The sequence below is a fragment of the Monodon monoceros genome, unplaced genomic scaffold (genome assembly GCF_005190385.1).
Source record: "Monodon monoceros isolate NGI ecotype Baffin Bay Population unplaced genomic scaffold, NGI_Narwhal_1 Super_Scaffold_12, whole genome shotgun sequence".
Lineage (NCBI taxonomy): Eukaryota > Metazoa > Chordata > Mammalia > Artiodactyla > Monodontidae > Monodon > Monodon monoceros.
In genome coordinates this window covers 8785229-8808334 of record NW_021703768.1, presented here as the reverse complement: position 1 = coordinate 8808334, position 23106 = coordinate 8785229, and the positions used below count along the sequence as shown (strand labels likewise).

General features: G+C 41.6%; 1 protein-coding gene across 2 annotated transcripts in view; it reads left to right on the top strand.

Moving 5' to 3' along the window:
- The window catches only part of SEMA5A (semaphorin 5A), a 471369-nt gene that overhangs the window by 115339 nt on the left and 332924 nt on the right, over positions 1-23106 (top strand). Inside the window, exons 2-3 of one of the 2 annotated variants that reach the window (XM_029215913.1) lie at positions 2282-2348; positions 7445-7539. The gene's annotated coding sequence lies outside the window, so the exon portion shown is untranslated. The remainder of the gene's footprint in view (positions 1-2281; positions 2349-7444; positions 7540-23106) is intronic. The other variant, XM_029215912.1, reaches the window with a different exon arrangement.

The window sequence follows — 23106 nt, the reverse complement described above, 5'->3', positions numbered from 1 at the left end:
TCAAGACAGTATGGTACTGGAACAAAAACAGAAATATAGATCAGTGGAACAGGATAGAAAGCCCAGGGATAAACCCATGCACATATGGTCACCTAATTTACAACAAAGGAGGCAAGAACATACAATGTAGAAAAGACAGGCTCTTCAATAAGTGGTGCAGGGAAAACTGGACAGATACATGTAAAAGAATGAAATTTGAACACTCCCTAACACCATACACAAAAATAAACTCAAAATGGATTAAAGACCTAAATGTAAGGCCAGACACTATCAAACTCTTAGAGGAAAACATAGGCAGAACACTCTATGACATAAATCACAGCAAGATCCTTTTTGACCCACCTCCTAGAGAAATGGAAATAGAAACAAAAATAAACAAATGGGACCTAATGAAACTTAAAAGCTTTTGCACAGCAAAGGAAACCATAAACAAGACGAAAAGACAACCCTCAGAATGGGAGAAAATATTTGCAAATGAAGCAACTGACAGAGGATTAATCTCCAAAATTTACAAGCAGCTCATGCAGCTCAATAACAAAAAAACAAACAACCCAATCCAAAAATGGGCAGAAGACCTAAAGAGACATTTCTCCAAAGAAGATATACAGATTGCCAACAAACACATGAAAGAATGCTCAACATCATAAATCATTAGAGAAATGCAAATCGAAACTACAATGAGATATCATCTCACACCAGTCAGAATGGCCATCATCAAAAAATCTAGAAACAATAAATGCTGGAGAGGGTGTGGAGAAAAGGGAACACTCTTTCACTGTTGGTGGGAATGTAAATTGATACAGCCACTAAATGTCCATTATTCTTCATGCCTTTGGAGATATGAACGTTCTGAAATGATTTCAGTGCATTTGCTGGATTTAAGCCAAAAAACAAGGGCATAGTTTCACTGTTAAATCAAAACACGATTTGCTTGGCCCAGGTTGCTGTATCCCATGTAAAACAGCAGCATTAGAGTCTGAGCACATAAAATAAATGAAGACATGGAGAACCCAGAACTGACACAGCCCAGCATGCATATTGGATTGGCTTGTATGGGTTTGTACTAATCTGATTGTGCTTACTGAGTTAAAGGAGAATGTCTTTATGTTTCTCTCTACTGAATTGGAGAGAGAGCATCCTTTGTAGCTGGAAAGTTCCAAAAGACTTCTTCTGTCTGTTCTTTTTTAGGAAAATATTTTTTCTGAGTGATTTACCCCATTGCTGTTTCAGTAACAGTTCATTGTGAATTTCACAGTCTGCCATCTTTCCAGGGGTAAAAACCGTTTTCTCCTTCATGCTCTTGCATGAGACCTTTGTCTGCCTTAGCTCAGCTTCGTCCTGAGAAGGTTTTGGTGTCAGTTGTGACTTTAATCTGCGGCAGGCATTTCCTTCTTCCTATGTAATGACCAAAGGGCTGATTTAAGAACCCAAGCCCGTCCTGTTTGCTTTAACAGAAGTAGCAACAGTAGTTAAGTAACTTTCTGAGTTAAATCTTGATCTTAGAATTAAATCTTGAATTTCGAGCCCAAGTTGAATCTTGAATCTCTTTTGTGTGGGCAAGCTACTGCTTACAGGGTAGTCTTGTTGAGTGTGTTATTCCGAATAAGTAGGAATTGAGAGACCAGATTTTTCAAAAAGCCTCCGACAGCCTTCTCTTTCTGGGTAATGATATTCTAGTCTACAAAGGACGGATCAATTTAGCTGTCAAAATGAAAGCTGAGAGGCCAACTGCCCATGCAAATTACCCACTTGTGCAAGAGCTTCAAAACTGCCTGCGTGAAAAGTGAGTCTGTCCTTTGAAAACTAGGCACATGGCGGCAGAAAGAAGAAAGTAGTCACCATTCGGAGACGTTGGTGTCCTTAGAGAGCCGATCTTAGAAGTTGCTCATTTTGAGCAGTCGCTTAGTTTTAGGCAACTTGTTTGCTTGAATAAAGTTGTCATTTTTTGCTCTTTCTTTCTCTCTGCTCCCATGCCTCCTGGCAGCTCAGAACGTATCTTATTGTCTGGTGTGGGAACAGAGGAATAGAAAGAGTTTTTTACACAAGCTTTGAGTCAGTTACTGAGGCAATATATTTGTTCCAGGGTCAGCAATTCCTACCAGATTTAAATACTCACCAAAGGATGAGCTGCAGGAAGACGAGATGGAAAACAATTGGGTTTTTTCTTCCCATATGTTGTTAGGATTAGTCAACGCTTTGAGAAGTGAAATCCCCAATTTCCGCCTCCCTTTTCTGTAGCTCTCAGCTGTGTCTAATATTTCTAAACCATCGCATTTCACAGTGACGACTGTCTGATGGAGAGAGGGGTCTCGGCGCAGATCTGTGTGGGAAGGCTTCAAGCAGGAAGGGTATGTCTTTTCCTTGTGCACCTTGCTCTTTGGATACGACTGTCAGAAGTGTCTCTTCTGCTCAGGGAAGTAGGGTTTACCTCTGCTGGTCTCGGAGCCAGATGATTGTGTCATGAAATGACCCAGATGTGAGGTCCTGTGTCCCCACGTGAGGACACATTGTCCTTGAAGCCTCGGCCATTGCTAGGGCTGGTCTCCAGGGGTTACTACTCTGACCCTAAGACAGCCAGAAATTTAAAGAAGGGAAATGGTGACGTTTGGTACATGTCTTTTCTAAATGTAGGTGAGATAATTATCAAAGAGATTTTTTTACTAAGTGATCTTGATCAATATGTGGCATTATTTGTATAGAAATGAATTAGTTGGTTATTAAAGAGATGATTTCTGATTTGGGGCAAGCCAAAGGGTGAATTCCTTGAGGACAGTACTCTTACACGCAATGGTGGCATTATGTATGCCATTCTTTGATACATCCTCAACCCAACTGTGACACAGGAAACTGCCTGATTGGCCGTGTATACTGATGTGGAAAGTAAGGCAAAACATCCATTTTGCTTTTTCAGATACAATATTGTTGTGTAGTTACAACTGTGAAGATTTTAAATGTGTTTTTTTCTCCCCATACGTTTGTTGTATCATGCATGTTTGTGTAAGATCTCTAACCTTCTAAAGCCACAGCTATTTGCACTGATGTTGTCCCTATGGAATGCTACTTGATTCAGACACTGTTTGTAAACAGAATTTGACTGGGGTGCAGCACAGATTCCATAACACTGGCCAGTGCGGGCAAACCTCGAGGTGAAGGAACACCTTTCCAAAAAGAAAAAACCCTAAGAGGTGGGCCACCTCATCACTTTTCTAACGCTGCTTTCAGCATTTATACATCATAATGTCAAACAATGTTCAAAGTTTGGATGGGGATATTGAACAAACAACAGACCTGTCTTAAAAACAAAACACTTTTCAAAATGTGAATCCTGACCCCATCTTAAGTGTAAAGATATCTGGGGAGATCTGGCCCCGTGGACCAGCCCCTGACACCAGCCACCATCTGCCCAGAGGGGAGGGGCAGGTGGCCGCTCCCCAGAGCACGCTCAGAATGGCCCTGTACAGACCTGCCTTTACCAGATGCTTTGTTCATCACCTCAAGCTTCATGTGCGTTTGGCTTTTCATCTTCAATCTTCACGTTGTTTTCTGGAATGCTGGGATTTTTGCTTAGGAACTTAGGAGCAGAGGCTCTGCCCTCGTCCCTCTTGCCTGGAGCCCAGCCTGCCCGTGATCACTTATGTCCTTAGAAGTCTGCACCTTTCAGAGCACCCCAATGTCTCTGCAGGCTGCTGCTTGTGTACTTACTTCTCTTTCCCCTCCCTGCTTTTCTAAGTGTCCTTCTTTCCTCTCCCCCTCTTCCCCCTCTCCTCTCTACCATTTTTGCTTTCCTGGCCCTTTCCCTGTTCCTGTTGCCGGCACTTTTCTTTTTCTGGATGCCTGGGGGTTTCTGATGACCCTCCCAGCCCACAGGAGCCTGCCTTACTTTCAGGCAGCATCTTTCTATACCCTCAGTGTCTGCTGTTGATTTCTCCAAGCACCATCCAGCGAGGCACATGTGTTTGAAAGGGAACGGCAGAGACTGTCAGAGGTGACGTCACGCAGGACCGCGAAGTTAGGGACCGTGTCAGGAAGGGGAGCGGCATGGCGTGTACAGAGACAGTCAACCCATTTTCTTCAACTCCTCGTTCACCTCTGAGTGGTGTTGGACGAGGGAGGGAACAACAATATCCTTTGCTTATTTTGTATCTTCATTCCTAGTGAGAAGATTCTGATTCTCAGAGTTTGTTATTGTCTTAATTTCAAAGACATTCATTCCTCATGGGTCCACACTGAGTTTCTAGACTGATGTTCCTATACAGCTAATGTTTTGCAAAAATGGGCTATGATTTATAGTCTTTTAAAAAAATGTTTTAAAATTTACAGTTCTCTTGTGGCAGCTTCTCGCCCGTGGTTCCTCCCATTCTTGTCTATTCTCTTCAGAGCTGCCATATTGATTCTCCTAAATACCACTCTCATCCTGGCATTTTACTGAGGCTTCCATGACACCCCCTTCCTTTGGATGAAGTCTCCTCTCTTTTTCATGTTAATGTGCCCTAATTGTCTGCTTTTCTAGTCTATTAGCTCCTTGGAGCTGCTCCTTTGAGCCTCCTTACAACTTAGCTGTGCATGGGAGTGGCCTTTCAGATGGACTGGCCTTGCACGCTCCCCAGCTGGTCCACACATTGCTGATGGCAGCTCTTTTGCCGTGGTGGTGAGGCTTTAATCGAGAATCATGAGGCAGAGGACACAGGCATTGTTTCTACTAAAATTGATATTAAGTAAAAGAGAAAATAGTAAGGGTAATATGGAATCGAGTCAAATGGTGACATTTATATATATTAATAAAACATAAGCAGTTTCTTATTTAATGGGGAGTTAAATATCCATTTTAAAATATTCCAACCTCAGTCTGAGATGACCCTCGGGGGCTTTGTAGCTTCTTAACCTTTTGAAGTTTCCCTCAGTTTTCTGGAAAATACGGCAGTGATTTACGGTTTATACATCAGCTAATTTATGACCTCACTGGGAGAGGATGAGAGAGCTCAGCTTCCAGACCTGGAGAGGCCAATGTCTGTGACTTCAGCTTAGCCTACTCAAGGTCACTGCTTTGTTGCTGTGGTTTCCGCTCCCGACCCTACACTGCTTGAAACACGTGGGTGTCATGTTGAATGGTATATATTCCTTTAGAGGGTGGCATGCCTACCCAGGCAAGGGTTTACCCTCCATAGTAGAAGGTCCTGATGCTGTTTGCTTGGCTGTCATGGGCCAGGGTGGTAAAATATGCTTTTCGCCTTTGATGTAACTACAGGCATAGTTACAGCCTTTCAGGGTGTATGTCCCTGGATCCTGCTGCTGGAACTAGTTTCTGGTTTAGATTTCAGATTCTAAAGGGAGTCCTGTTGTCCCCCAAGCTGTGTGAACTCTCTATGGGCATTCTGTGCCTTGAGTGTCGCCTTTTCACAAGAAAGGGACTTGCTTTTGAAGTCTGAAGTTTGGGCCTGGAGTGTCTGGCTGTCCAGGTTGCAGGCTGTCCCTGCCTGGATTCAGCAGGGATGTTCTCTTCCTGTGGTATTTGTCGTGGGGCTGTGTCAGTGCTTCTGGATTCTTCCAGTGTGTTCTTTGGCCTCTGTGTCCTTTGCCGTTTAAGAGGCTGGCCATTCTCTGTAGGCGTGACTCTTGGATGTCCTAGCTGAGAGGCCACACCAGCTAATTTATGATCTCACTGAGGGACGATGGGGGCGCTTAGCCTCCAGACCTAATTAGCAGCCCTGTTTTTAATTTAATTCTGACACATGGGAGTCTGTAGGAATTGCTGGGTATTCATGGCAGTAACCGGTGGACCTGTCCAACTTTATTAGTTAAATTTTGATTAAGAGATAAACAAATACAAAGACATTTTAGTACTAATTGTAAAATAGATTTCAGGGCTCAAGAGCGGAAGTTGTTGTATTCAAGCATGCTGTTTAATAAAGAAGCCCCAACTAACATATTTGTTGCCACACCCAAAGGAGATATTATTGGTGTTGTGAGAAAGGAATTGGCTGCTCCTAGGAATTTTTCCTGGGCTGAGTATGCCTTCTTACCTTGGGGAGAGCTCGCTTACTCCTCTTTTGGCCTCAAGGATTTGCATCTGCACCTCCTCCTTTCCAAAGTATGAAGTCACAGACTTTCAAAGACTCAGCTGGGACCTCATAGGGATCGGTGATGCTGCAGTGCATGAGTGTGCCTGGGCTGTGGGCGCCTTCCCGGACAGTTCTGAATAAGTTCTGAATATGTTGGATCACCCACTTGCTTCCCATGAACTCACCAAAGGCACCTCATGGAGGCCAGGAGCCTCATAGAGAGACATTGTCACCCAGCCACTGCCCTCTCACCTCTGAACCTCAGGACTTTCAAATGGCATTTCAGCAGATAGAAAAATCTTATAAATTTCCAGATGTAATTCAGTTGATCTTCTGCAGGCAGATGGCCTTTAGATTATTACTAAGTAGACAGTGTAGGAATCATGGCATAGAGGGTTAGCCAGAATGTTCCAGAATGTTCTGGGAACTGCTTCTCCCCCTTTTCTCATCATCCTCCTCAGCTGCCACTCAAGTGTTTGTGTTGGGATAGGCAGCATCAGTGTGTCTGAGGTTTACGGCAGCCGGAAACTGCGGACTGAAGAGAGTAGGAAGACACTACAGGAACTAGGACAACAGAAAAAGCATGAGCCCCCAAATTGTAACATATGAAGTGACAGGCATCATTAAATAGTAATGGACACATTTCTTTTTTGAATATGAAATGGAAAGTAACCCATTTCTTCAATTTCTGGCATACATGGTTCTAGGGAGGCTGGCGCTTTGTGGTAGTTTTTCATCACATTCCGATGTCAAGTTTTCAGGATTTTTACGTGTTAAATTGAATGAGCAGATTGGATAACTTTATGTGGTTTTAGTAAAGTGAATCATTTTCATGGTTTACAATTCCTTTTTGAAATAAAGTTATCATATTGTGCATCAAATAAATTAATATGTACATAAAAATACAAGCTCAAAATCTAGCATAGTTTATTCTATACCTTCTGCCTTTATCTCCTATTTTTGAAATGCATTACTTAAGGTACTATATATTCCCCAAAACAGAATGAAAGAGCCATCATAAAACGGGTAGATTCACACAACCTGTCTGAATTTGATGTTCAAACTGCTAAAAGTAATTCAAACAGGTGTGAAATGATGGTCCTTTTATTAGTTTCATGAGATTTGTTCTCATATATTAACAATATTTGAATTTTTATTTCTTCTTTTCTGAAGAAAGAAGTCCATTGGTGCATGGGATATGAGGCTAGGGCTGTCACATTTGTGATTTCCAAGTTGTTCTGTTGTTCTGTGCTAAGCCTTGCCAAAGCAGCTGGCTGTGCAGGGCATTCATGGAACTTTCCAGAATCGATAAAAAATGACCATGGCCTCTTTTAAAACGGGTTAATAGAATCTCTGTTTTTTTTTTTTTCTTTTCTTTTTTGAAGCACTGGTGTGTGAGAGTTGGGCTGCCCTGCCTGAGTGACTGTGGATCCTTTGTGTGATACATGATCAAGGAAACACTCCATCGCTTCCCTCCTTGGTAAGTCGGACGCTCCAATGGGAAATGAAGAAGCCAACAGTTTTATAGATTGAGGTACTGTGATGGTTGATGAGCATCACTTGTATCTGCTGTTAAAGATGGCAGTGAATGAACGAGTAGGCTTCCAGAAAGAAAGTGAAAGCACAGAGAAGTTAAGTAATCAGCTCAAGATCTGACAAGCGGTCAGAGGCAGAGCTGTGATGCGAACCTATGTTCTAAGCCCTAACCCAGTACTACCTCTTAGCACTAAAAATAGCTCCTGAGAATAAGGACAGACACACTTTTATTCTGTACTGGAAATACTCAGGTCCTTAAAGAAAAGCTCACAATAAATAGTGAGAAATCAGTTTTTCAAACAGCAGTCTATATCAGGAGATGGTAAACTTTTTCTGAAAATGGTGAGGTAGTAAACATTTTAGGATTTGCTGGCCATATCATCTCTGTTACACCAACTCAGCTCTGTGTTGTAGCCTAAAGCAGCCACAGATGATATATGTAAATGAGCAAACGTAGCTGTGTTCCAGTAGAACTTATTTACAAAGACTGTTGTCAAGCTGAGCTGGATCTGCCCCACAGGCTGTAGTTCACTGAGCCCTGATCTACATGCAGTGCTCAAAGATCCCAGTGTAGAGAGTGAGAGTGTTTTAGTGGGCAGTAGGTATGAGTCCTTTAACAAAGTTTAGCTTGGATGCTCAGAATTTAATCATAACCCACTGTTAATGAAGTCTACTGTAGCTGCAAAAACCTACTCCTTGGGGTGAGTGCATTTGGTGTCCCAATGCTTTCCATGGTCGGCATGCCTCTAGTGTATTAGTCTAAGTCCAAGCCCCTAGACTACAGCTCTGCTCAAAACAGGGCCTGATCAAGAATATTTTGGTAATCCAGAATGTATAGCTCATTTACAAAATAAGTTCAGATAGCATTTCCTATTTTGGTCTCCATATAATTTCTAAATGTGACATTTTTATTTTGTACCCTTATACATGCTGCTACTTATACATATTAGGGCAAATATGCAATTATCTTGGGCTGTCTTATAATTATGTTGCACAGAAGTGTTCTGGTATCAAATCTTCATCTTTTATTCTGAGCAAAAGCAGATGTTTACAAGAGTCAAGTTTGAACAAGATTGACATACCTAAATCATGGCCATACCCTTGGCCACATACATCAGATGAAGTGGGTTTGTTTTTTGTTTAAATTTTTTTGTTTAACTTTTTCTTACAAAAGGATACTTCTGACACCTCAAGGCTTGTTTGACTCTCTATCTCACTGCTTATCATCTAGCAAGACGGATAAAGCAAAGCCAATTAATTTGTGTTTCTTGAAGGAGTTTAAGCAGGGACCTGTCCTATTCTTTCATAGAAATAAGTAATTGTAGCAAGCCCGTGAGCCTGATGTAGGATCACTTTTGAAGATGTGCCTTTTTCCAGAGCCACTCGTCCCTTGGTACTTGTTCCACAAGTAACGGAAAAGTGTTCTTCACTTTAATGGCAATGATATAAAAAGTAAAATTCAGATTATAAAAGTACTGGAAAGCTGTGTGTGGTGCCTTAGTAACTGGAAAAAGCAGGTTGAAGAATAAAGAATAATATATTCAGTATAATCCCATTCATCTTAAACACACACACACACACACACCGTCTCTGCACACAAGTGCCTGTGCGCTACAAAGTCCGCTAGAACATACATCAGTACATACGGAACTCTCAGTAGATTATCTCTGGGGTTGAGGGCGTTTGCCCTTTACGAGCCATTTATTCACTCTCTAAGGTTTTCTCAGGAATGTCATAGTTTTGCAGTTTAAAAATATGAAAAAAAGGATTAAAATAGTGAATGCTACTTATGGAAACTATGTAAAAGAAGGGGAAAATTCACCCATAATGCCTCCACCAAAGACAATCACTGCTGTCAGTTAATGTAGTCTTTGGTGAGTGTTTTACAGAGTTGAAATAACACTAGACATAAAATTTTGCCTATATCATCTTATTGAAAATTGTTAATAAATCTCATTTTAATGCATCATAATATTCTATCATGTAAAGACACTATAATGTAATTTAACTGCTTCTTCTTTGCTGGAGGTATATATTATTTTCAGTTAACAAAAATCATAGACAATGTGAAGGGATCATGACAAGGGGAGTGTAGCAGACACCTGGATTCCACTGCTGCTTTCTGGTTTTTTACATCTCACACTATCACTACCTTATGAAGAGTAGAAATTTTGGAGCATAAAGTAGATGCTTCATAATATCAGCTATTATTATAAAGCTTTTTTTTTAAATTGAAGGTTAATTCATTAAGTCAGAATAGCTGTAGTTGCTTTGCTATTTCAGAGCCAGTGAGTTTTAATCAGATTGCCGGTCAGCTTTGCAGAAGTGTCCTAGACATTTATACTTCACCAATAATATGTTAGAGAGTTTGTTTTGCTAAAACCTTACTATCATTATCATCATTAATTTTTTAATCAATTTAATAGTATTGCTTCCTTTTATATGTTCTATTGTTTAGTCATTATGGTATTTGGTAGATTTGTAAAAACTTTTTGTGATAATTAGCCATTTTTTGAGAAGGAGGAGACAGAGGGAGAGAGAAAAAGTAGAAAGGGAACTTACATGTGTGAAAGAATTGTTAGTCCTTATTTTATACCCATTTAGTTCTTGAGATTCAGCATTTTCTTACAGATATTAACAGAATTTATTTTAAAGAATATTAACCGTGGGCTTCCCTGGTGGTGCAGTGGTTGAGAGTCTGCCTGCCGATGCAGGGGACACGGGTTCGTGCCCCGGTCCGGGAAGACCCCACATGCCACGGAGCGGCTGGGCCCGTGAGCCATGGCCGCTGAGCCTGTGCGTCCGGAGCCTGTGCTCCGCAGCGGTAGAGGCCACAACAGTGAGAGGCCTGCTTACTGCAAAAAAAAAAAAAAAAAGAATATTAGCCCTTTGTTGTCATTTCCCCCCACTCTATTTGCTTGTTAACTTTATCCTTTTAAGCTTAACGAAGTTTATTTTAGTGTTGCCAAATAGTCCCTTCATAATTGTTTCACCAGTGCTTAGAAACTTAATAAAATTTTTCCTTTACTTTCATCTGATGTTATTAAAAATATTCAACTCTTTCATTTAGGGGAGAGTTCAGTTATTTAAGAATAGCTATCATTTTTTGTAATTCTTCTCATAGTTTTATTGTGCCTCTCTTTTAGCTCTCTGACAAAAGTTATCTGACAATGTTAATCTAAGGAATATGTTCAGACAATCAAAATATTTGTAGGAATGAGAGATCTCAACGACACATTGCTTCATCCTACAAGTAGAGACCAAGTTTACACCCAGACAACTGAAATTCTTTCATTCTTTTACTTTCCTCTTTTGGTCAGGGAATGGTTAACTTTTGCATTTTACCTATCTTTTTAACAATTGTATTTCACATTTTTTATTTAATAGAACTTAACTCATTATGCTGAGAAGTATTAAGTCATATCTCAGTATTTTTCCTCTTGTTTCATTTCTGTTCCTAACTTTTGGTGTTTGCATTAAATGTTCTGTGGTGCATCTGAAAGACCAAGGCAACGCTGGTTGAATCTCATGTGTATTGGTTGATGTCTTCACTTGTTGACTTTTAAAGCACTTACCTAAAATATTAATTTCATTATTAATTTTCATGTGCCTACGATAATGGTTTCATAGTTTATAAGTTCCAAAAGATAGAGAATTAGCTAGATTTCTCTTTCTGAGATGACGTGAACCTGAAAAGATTGAACCCCAACTCAAGTCTCCATCTTTCCTTAGTTTTCTAGATTTGTTGGCTGTAAAATTCTGAGTTTTGCTGTCATTGTTTCAGGTGGTGCTGCTGTGCTCATAGGAATTCTATTTTGCGGTATTTGCAATGCATTTCTATGTATATTATTGACGCAAGGTACAGCTGTTGCTTAAACACACTGCGTGGTTGTATTTGGGGATCAAGATTTAGCCTGTCATTCTCAATAAAGTCTGGAATATTAAAGCTGTGGTCTCCACATCTTATTATTCTTGTCCAATTGTCTAGTCAGCCGGATGGAAAATCTCCATGAGGCGATCTGGAAAGGCCCCATGCAGATTTGATCTGTTTTGTCGTGTGCATCTCACTCCACATTAGCTAAGTCCATGGACAGGAGAATTGTCTGCTTCCATTATCCACGCGAGGAGGCATTGGAGTTCCCGTTGGGGAGCTGGGGAAACCTTGCTTTCTCTCCTGTTCTCTTCCCTGTTGGAATTTTGGCCTTTTTTAATTGCTTGTTTAGGTGAGTAACCGCCAAGTGTGTTATTGTCCCGGCTTTGTGACTACTATAAATATTTGTGAGTCACAGATGTGTGGTGAAGTTCAGAATACATGTTCTTTCCTTCGTTTTGTGTTTAAGTCGGGCTGGGAATGGCATATGTGTACTGTTCATTCTCAGACACCGATTTGAGGGGCAGAGGTGTGTGGGGTTAATTGCTTGGATTTGAAGCTTTATGTGTGTGTGTGTGAGGATACTGCCCCCTTGATTAAACTGTGCGTAAGATATTTTTTTGGCAGAAATCTCCAAAGGGCATAAAAATGACCCCATGTTTGGATTTTTGGATTTCAGGGGACTTGAGGTTTTCCTGCCTTGTGGTCTCCAGATCAGAGTATTGGAGAGGCTTCTATAGCTGCAGGGTTACAAACCTAATCAGTTCATGCTTTATCCACTGGGGCCTTTCATGCGGTTTTCATGTGTGTTTGTGTCTGTTTTAGCCTCCCAGGCCACAAAGGGAGCAGAGTCATTTTGTTTCATTTGCTTTTGCATAAAGCTTGGGCAGTAACCACTCTTGGTTAAACCAAAGCAGAAAAAGCAAAGGTTGGAGAGATGGTCAGGAGGTTCTGGGAAGTAAATACCAGCATATTCTCGTATAACAATGTCTCAAAATAGTGATCATATCTTCCACTTCCAGCATTGAGGAATTAGGTGGGTATATCTAAATTGTTTATCATTGCTCAGAATTTTTTTGGGGGATGGGGGGAGGTGACCGCCCTGCTCACAGCTTCACAGCCTTTGAGAGCTCTTCTTCCTCCTTCCATAGAAAGTCACATCCTTGCTACAGTGATGGTGAGGCTCTTGCCCCAACTGGCCAATCACACATCCCATCTGGTGGCCACTCTGAACAGTTCTACTTGAGGCCAAGACTCCAGCTTGGACATCAAAATCCCATTCCTTCTCTTCTACTCAAAGACCCTTTCTTTCTTGCGTCATCAGTTTTTATTTTCCCAGCTCTGTTGGATCTTTCCAATGGAATGCAAACATTAAACCATTAAAAATAAATGAAGTGTTGGCTTGAATTTCCCCTCCAGCTATGACCTAGTTCCTTCTCTGTACAGAAAAATTCCTTGAAAGCATTTGTTTGTATTTATTATCCTCAATTCCTGTGTGTCCACTTCCTCTTGAACCCACTTGGACCACACAGTCCTTCCATCAATCCTGCTATGTTGCTACATCCAGTGGCCGACATGCAGGCAGCATCACACGTGACAGGGTCAGCAGCGTTCCTACAGTATAATCCCTCCTTCTCAGCTCCTTGAAGCACTTGCTCCATCTGGCTTCAGGACACCACCATTCCCTGGTGTCACTCCACATCTCTGGCCATTTACCTCAACTGCTCATCTCCCTTCCCTACTGGAGTCTGAAGGGTTCAGTGCCTTGACTTCACCTCTTCCCCTGCCATCCTCACCACTTGAATAAGTTCTGCCCTACCCATAATGTAGGCTCCATGAGGGCAGGGATTTTTGCCTCATTTGATCATTGCTCTATCTTCAGGCATAGCGAACGGCCTGAGACATAAAAGCTGTCAATGTTTATTGGTTGGGTAGATGGATGGATGGATCTTTTGGGAGTTTTCAAACTGGATAAGAAAAACCCTATTTCTAATTTGGATACAGAACTGGAAGTACATGAGATTGTCTGCAAGAGGAAGGAATGGGATTATTCACCCTCTACCCCCAACCAGAGTTTAGTGCACTTGGTATAATTTTCCCCATATTGTCCAGCAGGTGGGTACTTACTTGTTCACCGATTCTCAATTCACATGTCACCTCCTCTATAGACCCTTATCTTCTGTCTCCATGGCTAGATAAATTACATGGCACATCCTTTGTGTCCCCACGTTCCTGGGCATGTCCCTACAATGGCAATTTAAAGTTGGATTCATTGTACTGTTCCTTGTAAACACGCAGTCTTTCCTTTTCAGACCAGGAAACCCTTGACTTGATTGTGTTCATCTTCCCCATACTCAACACACAATAAGCACTGAATACGTACGTGTTATTTAGTGAAGTGATTCCGACCAAAATTTTGTAAAACATGATTTACTGTAACGGTCCTTAAGAGTGTGATAAGAATGTGCTCCTGCAGCCTTCTGATTATGCTATGTTTGATTTAAGATGCTTATTTCATGATTTTGCAATAATTAAATAATTAGATTTGTGGTAGCCATTATGGACTGTCCCCATATTGTCCAGCTGAGGCCATTCATTCCACTGTTTTTCCAGAGTGTTTGCTGCTTTCTAGTGTAAGTGCACATCATTCATAGTACTTCTTAGAGAGGAAAGACTGCACAATCCTTCCGGAGTCTGTTTCTCCCTGATGGTTGTCTATGAGTCGAGAAGATAACTGGAGGAGAAGTTGACAGTAGTCTAGTATCACATAGACCAAGACCAATGGCCCCCTCCACCACGCAGTAGGATCAGGTGTCTGCTTCTTCCTGGCATTTAACATTTCTTAAATTGAGTGTTCACACACACTCTTAGTATTGCACTGGAATTTCATCTGTATCGTCTTCAAGGAGTACATATTATTAAATGTAAAATAGCACAGAGTAGCATGACTCTTAGGTTCTGGGGCTGACCAGGCTCAGAACTCTGAAGTCGTATTTCCTGTAAAGCAGATATCAGGGATGTGCATGTTCAAACAACAGCACTGATGTGCCTTTACAGAGTCCCTGCTATGCTGGGAGCACAACTCTGAGTCAGTTGAATATGTATATCTATAGACAGATAGGTAGGTAGATAGAGAGATAGATATAAATAGATACAGATATGTTGATAGATATATAGGTTTGTAGATAAAGGCACAGATAGCACTAGCCTTGAGCTCATGAAGGTCACTAAAGCAGGAATACAATCAATGAAATAAATGTCTAAAACAGTGTACTAAAGCCCAGCTTTGTGGCTTAATTATGAGTTTCTGATAAGTTAATTGATAGCTACTGAAGGATCCACAGCTGTGCAGCACCTTTTAAATGATCTTTCACTGACTTGGTGCTACAAGCACGTGCACATACACATATACACACAATGGTTTTCATTGGATGGTGTGGACCGCTGGCCACCATTTTTATCACCCATCCCTGAACACATACACATGTTCTGAGCTGAGCTGTGACCAGCAGGTAGGAAGCTTCCACAGGCCAGGCACACAGTAGGACCCAAAGAAGAAGGAACAACATCAGTGAAGCATGGAATGACCACGTGTTTCCCATACAAACGCTCATTCTGAAATATCTTCACTGAAGCAAGCATATTTTTAGTAGGCAAATCCAGTTCTTTTCTCCCAACTATGGCTTTTCTCTCTTTTTTCTGGAATTCCTTCCTAAATCTGTTTGATATGTAGTTTCATGCTAACTTGATCATCCCACTGCTATATTTCTAGGAGCTGATTACATTTCTTTTGCAGCTTTCTATTTTATATGCTTTTATGCTCTTCTAAGATTATTTCATAATCCAGATGTAATTAGGGTGGTGTCAAGGTCTTAGAAGTTTTTTCTGGGATCTCATAATAATAGCAATAATAAGAAAAGTGAATTATGATGGTCTAACTTTGTTCTGTGGTTATAATGTTAAGTGTCATGTATACTCTAACTTTGACTGTTATTTTCTGGTTCAAGTTTTGTCTTTATGGAAGAGCATTTACAAGGTCATTTTTGTTTTCTTAAGCAAATCCTGACTGGTCAGAGATACCTACAGCTAACATTTCTAACCACAGGTGCATGGTTTGTGAAGACTATTGATTTGGAGTAGGTTCTTCTTTTTCCGAATGCAGGCCAGTTCCCCGTGCGTAGAAAAGGTGGAGTGTAAATATTCTATGTCACCTCCACCTGCCGGCATGTTTGGGTCTGAAGGACTTGGACCAGTTAAAAAGAGGAGGTCATTGAACAGCCCCTTGTAATGTGGAAATGATAATAGAAATTTGATAGAGGTTCTCCAGCATTTCATAATATGGAACATTTTATAAACCACTGGTACTAACTTAGCAATAGTTCATACCAGTGGCTAAAGTTATTTGAGCACACCCTACATCCCAGGCACTGGTATAACTACTTTATTTATATCGTTTCATCTTCTCAGCAACCATACACAGCAGGTTCTAATATTATCCACAGTTTAGAAATGAGTAAACCAAGGCATGGAGAGGTTAAGAAACTTGCTAAGGTAATTTAGAGGTTACTCGGACGCTGACCCCAGTGAATAATTTATAACTTTTGAATCCACAGTGTGTTTTACCCCCTTTATTTTACAATGGTCACCAAGGGAGCTCCCATGGCAGACTATTACAGAGAAGAATTATAAAGCAATAGACCCACCTATCCTAAATGTTATTTAAAAGCAGCTATAGGTTTCTGCACATAGTATATTCGTTTTATTTCACTGAGGCAGCAAGTATTTTGAGGGTTGGAACCCACTCTCCCTGTGTAATTTCCTTGCAGAAAACACATGATTGGTGGTTAATCTTAAACAAAAATTCATCATGGATAAAACATCTGTATAAACACATGGTGCCTCTGAAGCATCTCTTCCTGTACACGGGGGTCATCAGGGGCATCCCAATTAATGTCGGGTTGGAAATTGTGTTTCTATTATTGTTGTAACACACTAACCATTTTCTTGAAAATTGCAAGGAAAGTGACAAGGAGAAATAACCTGTGTCCACCCACCTGCTCTCTCCAAACAGATCTTTATTGAGTACACACAGGGTAGGAACTCTTTTAGGTATTGATGATATACTGGCTAATATGAAGCCTCCTACTTCTCATGGAATGTATGTTTTGGGGGAGAGTTGGATTATAAACGCTAATAGTAACATATAGTGGTAAGTACAATGCGGAGAATCCAGATAGGGTCACGTGATAGGCAGTGACTAGGGGGCAACTTTGGGCCACCTGTGTGCAGTGGGGAAGGGGAGAGTGGTGTGAATGGAGAGCAAGAGATGGGCAAGTGTTAGGGTGCATAGCACTTTGTAAGACAGGACAGGACACCTCGCTATTTATTATGGGCATTGGGAAACCTTTGCCGAAGTAGCAGTGGGACAGGATTTATTTGCATTTTTAAATTGTCATTTAAATTTTCGTGGTCGCCATGGAGAAAATGGATTGTAGAGCAGCAAGAGGGGAAGAAGGATGACCAGCTAGATGGCCATCACAGGGGACCGGGCGAGGCATGGTGGTGGTACTGTCTAGGGTTTTGGTGGAGAAACTGGATGGATGTGGCACGTTTCTAGAAGCAGGGTCAGAGGTACTCTGGTGGCTTGGGCACTGGGGGAGAGGGGAAGAAAAATTAGGAGCCATAGTAAGCTTTAGGTTTGAGTAGGTTGTTGGATTGTGGACCATTTACTGAGACAGAAGTTCTGGGGACTTGGGTAGATTTTGGAAGGAAAGTCAGGGATTATCCTAGGGTCATATAAAACTGGGGTTGAAGGTCAGAGAGAATAAGCAGTCATATATGTGAGTCTGGACTGTCTGGGGATGATTGGGACCAGAGATCAGTATTGTGGAGTCACCTCCATATTTGACAGTATTTCAAGTCCAGGCCTTTCACCCAGGAGAGACTGTAGTGAGTAAAAGGGCACCTCAGGCAGAACCGTGGGTGTTGGAGGCTTTGAGCAGGGGGCTGGTATCCCTTGGAGAGCACTTCACAATATTCTGCTTGACGTACTAGTGCTTTGCTACTTCAGAAGTGATCTTAAAAGGGACAAAAAGTCCCAAAGGTAATTCTCCCCTTGAGGGATTTCATTCAACGTGTTAGCAGCAAAATTCTTCACTGTTGTAACCTAAAATGCCATTCTGGTTATGGGAAATAAGGTCATATCCTTACAGTGAAGTAGAGTAGTCCCTTGGTACCTGCAGGGGATTAGTTCTGGGACCTCCCGGATACCCAAATCCGAGGATGCTCAAGTCCCTTATATTAAATGGTGGAGTGCAGTGAATATAGTTGGGCCTCAGTTTCCCCAGATTGATCTGTGGTTGGTTGCATTGCAGATATGGAAATTGCTGATAAGAGGGTCAAGTGTATGTGATGTAATGTAATTTCTTTTCAGCCTTTATTTTGCTTTTTTCTTCCAATCAGCAGTTCTGGTTCCCACCGTTTCTCAAAAACAGTCTCTTGCCAGTTGAGTCTTGGGAGGCATGGGGCAAGGTGTGACGTGGGTTTTAACGACCTACCCAGTTTTCTTTGTTAACAACATGCTACTTTCTGACATTAAAATTTTGTGCTACTATTCTCTCATCCCTCAGTGTGCTCTTTTAATTACTGTAATTATATTCTTTTCCAGGAACCGTGGGCTAGTGAAAGTTCAGTATTTAAGAGGCCTGGGGAATGTTTTTGCCAGTGAATTTCACATTCTGAACGTCATTTCTGGCAGCCATCCGCCTATTTGTTGACTAAATGAATCTCTGTGAACATTTGCAATGTGCTGGGTAAGAGACTCTATGACATGCTGTTAATAATAACACAGCGGGTAATGATGCAGGCCAGAGAGCCACTCAGTGTCTGATTCCCTGCAAGGATTCTAGTTAACCTCACTTGCATTGATAACACCTTTTGTAAAAGGCTCAAAGATACAAATCTTAGGATGTCACCAGAATTTTATCAGTGGCTTAGAATTTTGATTTCTGTCAAAGAGAAATGCATTGAGCCGATTAATGTGAAGTTGAGGACTCTCATTTCTCCTAGTTAGTGAAAATAAGATTTCGCACTGGCCATTAAGATTCCCCGAGACGGATGTGTTCTGCTGTGAGCCAGGATATAGAGCTGTATATTGAGAAGTAATGGGTTTGAGCGTCCAGAATCCACACAGAGACCGTTGTGAAAAGGACACCCATAATTTGTAAGGCACAGTGATCAAGCACTTGTTAAAACTGATGAGCTGAACTAAAGATTAAGTTACTTTTTTCCAGTGTGTCATTTCATATCCTTTTTAAGACTAATTTTATTCCATAGTTTTTGGGATTAGAAACAATATACAGCATCTTTAATGTTGATACCAGCGAGAGTCCGATAAAAATTCAACAAGATGAAACAACCCAATAACACTAAAAGATGCTTGCAAGGATCAGCTAAAATAATAAATGTATTTCTCTCCCACTTTACCACCTAACGAAAAAGGCTGGGACTTGATTACTTGCAAAATTCTAGGAGATGACAGAGCTGGAAAACAAACTCAATGAAAATGTCAGGAACTGGTTCTCTGGTGGACTGTACCTCACGCTAGCCTTCTCATTTCTTTATCTCTAAAGTAGAGAAAAACCCTGACGCCACATACCTTTTTTAAAGAGACAGAGAGAAGTTTCTCCCTGTAATTCACCCCATTTCATATACACAGCTACACTGCTTTACTTTTGGGATTCCTGATTCTCCCAATGCTGGAGATAGTTTCTGAGCTAAACATACCATGTATCTGTTCTGATAAAAAAAAAAGTCCATCCTCTGGACAGCACAGAGTAGTATTTGTAGCTGAAAACTCCCAAACAAACAATCTGCCCAGATTTAAGAATTACAAATAGCGCTACATTTAGTAACATCCGCCCCAAGGGGCAGGCAGGACCAGCCACATTATCTACTGTGTGGGTAGTCACATTCTTCTCAGCCAGGGAAAGGGAAAAATGACGTTTGTGCCAATGGTGAAGAGTGCACTTTTGGACGTGTCATTTTATTTATACTGGATCCTTTCCAAGTTTATGCTTCAGTGGGTTTTTGAGTCTTAATTTTAGCACTTGCAGACTGGGAATTTTCTGCTGATTTCCTCTTGTTTTTTTGGCAACCGAAGGACTAGAATGTAATTTGGTTGCCATTTAAAAAAATTATCTATGCTACAAGATAATGTAAACAATCTAACAAGTTGAGTATCACATACAGACAATATTTGTAAATCATACTATGGCCTTAAGGTTAATATCTCTAATATACAAAAAGCTATGTAAATTGATAAGAAAAATTCAAACAGCCCACAAGAAAATGGGCAAAGATATGAATAGGCAATTCACATGTGAGTAAATTCTGATGTCCAGTAAGTAGGTGAAATAATGTTCCATCCACTTCCAACTATCAAAAAAAAAGAAAAGAAAAAGAGAAGAAAACACTTGCTGCTGGTAGTAAGGATGCTAATAAAAGGGGACTCTCACCCATTCCTGAGGGAAATGTGAATTGTTTATATTTTGGGGAAAGCAGTCTGACAATTCTTATTTAAAAAAGTACACATTCTTTGAGGCAGCACTACCACTCCTGGGAATATAGAGTATAAAAATGAAAACACCAGCATACATGTATAAGGGTATGTACATTTGGTGTCTATAGTACCTTTGTTTTCAGTGCTCTCCTTTGCCCCCCAAAATCTATAAAAACTACCCCAAATATTATGTATCAACTGATTATATATTATGTATCAATTATATTATAAGAATGCCTATGATATGATGCAGCCTAATGTAAAGACTAATTTAAATCACTCCTGGTTAACATGGAGAGATTTTCCTAATCAGTGAGAAAAGTAGATCTCATGTTATAAAGCAGAAAGACATTCATCCCCCAAGTCTGTGTACCATGTTTGTGTGTGATAGGTGAACATGGGGAAAGATCTAGACAGGTATCCACCAGACTGCTAAGGATGGCTCTGTGGGTAGGGGGAGAAGCAGCTTCTGAGAAATGGCCCTACAGTAGGCATTAAGCTTGCAGAAGTATGAAGACTGGGGAATCTGGGGTCATGAACACTAATCCTGTTGCTCTGGATATAGATGAGGTCTGGTTATAAGTAAGATCATCAGAGAGGTGCTTAAAATAATTCCTATAAGGGGTGTAGGCTCTTCTTCACCCCCCAGCCATTGCTTCCTTATGTCAGGAATCCTTTCTCACTGTCTTTTCATAGCCTTCCTTCTCCTTTTTTTTTTTTTTTTTTTTTGTTTGCGGTACGCGGGCCTCTCACTGTTGTGGCCTCTCCCGTTGCGGAGCACAGGCTCCAGACGCACAGGCTCAGCAGCCATGGCTCACGGGCCCAGCCGCTCCGCGGCATGTGGGATCTTCCCGGACTGGGGCACGAACCCGTGTCCCCTGCATCGGCAGGCGGACTCTCAACCACTGCGCCACCAGGGAAGCCCTCATTCTCCTTTGAAAGTTCCCTTCATAGAAGGCAAACATTCACCAGCAGCACATTAGAAATCCTAAGTCTTCTCTTAGGTATTTAATGTCAGATATTTAATATTTCCCCTTCTCTCCAGCACATGAGTAACGTGGTCAAGTCAAAAATGCTTCCTGGGTCTCCTTTTCCCTTTCTATGTGTTCAAATACCATAATTCTCTTGGGTATTATGGGTAGTGACAAATATTATAGTTCAGGTAAATTAGAATGGTGTAACTTTTTATCAAGAGGTGCTGCATAAACAGAAAGGTTGAACCTCATACAGCCTCCTGCACTGCTCTGTGCGTGAATGCTGCTGTTATTACTTAAAAGAAGGGAAACTGGCAAGGGGGTGGGGGAGAGAAAGATGCACGGTGACAACATGTATCATGTGCATCGTGACATACATGTGAGCCAGTGACAAAGGTGGGCGTCCCCATGAGTTTCAGTAGACTCTCTGGTGCACTTTTGGAAAATGTCCAGTGCGCTGTGCTTGGTTCATGATCGTTCACTCTAGTGCCATGTGAGCACACGTACCAGCAAATAACACCAAGGAGAAATGCAGTGGTGCTGCCCTTGGGCAAACTCCCTTCCAGTATTTGAACTCCATCTGGAACCAATATGGTAGCCAGGGGCCCAGCAGAGCACGTCCTGAAGCCAGGGGTTTGGCTGCAGATGTACTAGTAGGGCTTTGAGGATGCACATCAAAGAGTGTCTGCTTAGTTGTAACTTTTCTCTGTGTGACACCACAGACAAACAAAAGTTGTTCTTAATTTGCCCTTCTGAAAACTTGATTTGTTTTTACTGGTTATATGTTGATTTAGTTGGGCTTTGCTGTATCTTGACATACATGGGTTCTTGAGGAAAGTGAAACGCTCCCCAGATTAATAAACAGAAGTCATGTGGTTGTCATTTATAAACATTTAAAATCTGCCGTGCACTTGAGCATGGATGCAGACCCCAGGAAAGCTGAGGCCGCCTGTTTTTTGTTTGTTTTTGTTATTTTGGCCATGCTACGTGGCATGTGGGTTCCTAGTTCCCCAACCAGGGATCGAACCTGTTCTCCCCCCATCCTGCAGTGGAAGCACAGAGTCCTAACCACTGGACCCCCAGGGAAGTCCTGAGGCCTCGAGCATTATCCCTGCTGTCAAGACACTATCGGGTCCGTCCATGGGCTACGACTTCTCGGGCATCCACAGCATCACAAAGGTTGCCCAGCTGTACCCAGGAGACAAGGTAGCTAGGAAGTCAGCATCCATAGTCCGTCATCACCTTGTCCCCTTTAATCCTCAGCTCAGAGGTGCAGGATTCCCTCACTGAGCATGACCGTGATCATGGTTGTGTACCACCCTTCCTCTGCCTCTGCCTTTACTTCCTAAATGAGTCACACAGTCTGGCCAAGACATGTTCTATTTGTGCTTTACTTTGTCCTAAATGGTTATGATGCTCAGGTGGTTGGCCACCTGAGCCCCTCTCAGCACCAGGGGGTTTCAAGTAGAGTAAACCCCATTACTCGTCCTCATTAACATCAGGAGCGTATTTAGGACAAGTTTGTTGCTCTCTGTGTATAAAGACAGATATCAGAGTTCCTGATCTTAAGGATCTTGCCATTTAGCATGCCCTTAGTATTTGTCATCTAGGGAGGGCAGTTGTCACATGCAGAAGATAAAGAACACTCCTGTTGGGTGGCAGGGATTTTGAGCAAATGGCAAGGCTTTGATTGGAATCACGGGAGGACGTCTGATCATTCTGGACTGAAGTCCAGTGCTGTTCCTACTGAGGAAAAGAACTTGGAAAATGGAGCGTGTGCCCTAATTTTGCTCCATCTTTCATATAAAAGGTGCTATGGACTGAATGGTAGTGTCCCTCTGAAGTTCATGTTAAATTTCTAATCCCAATGTGATGATGTCAGGAGTGGGGCATTTGGGAGGTGATTCGATCCTGAGGGTGGAGCCATCATGAATGGGATTAGTGCCCTTATAGAAGAGTCATGAGACTGCTTCCCCCTCCCCCCTTTCTTTCCCCCACCCACCTCTCTTTCTGTGCAGTGTTGGGCACTGCAGGAAAACAGCCTTTGTGAACCAGGAAGAGGGTTCTTACCAGACACCAAAACTGCTAACGTCTTGGTCTTGGACT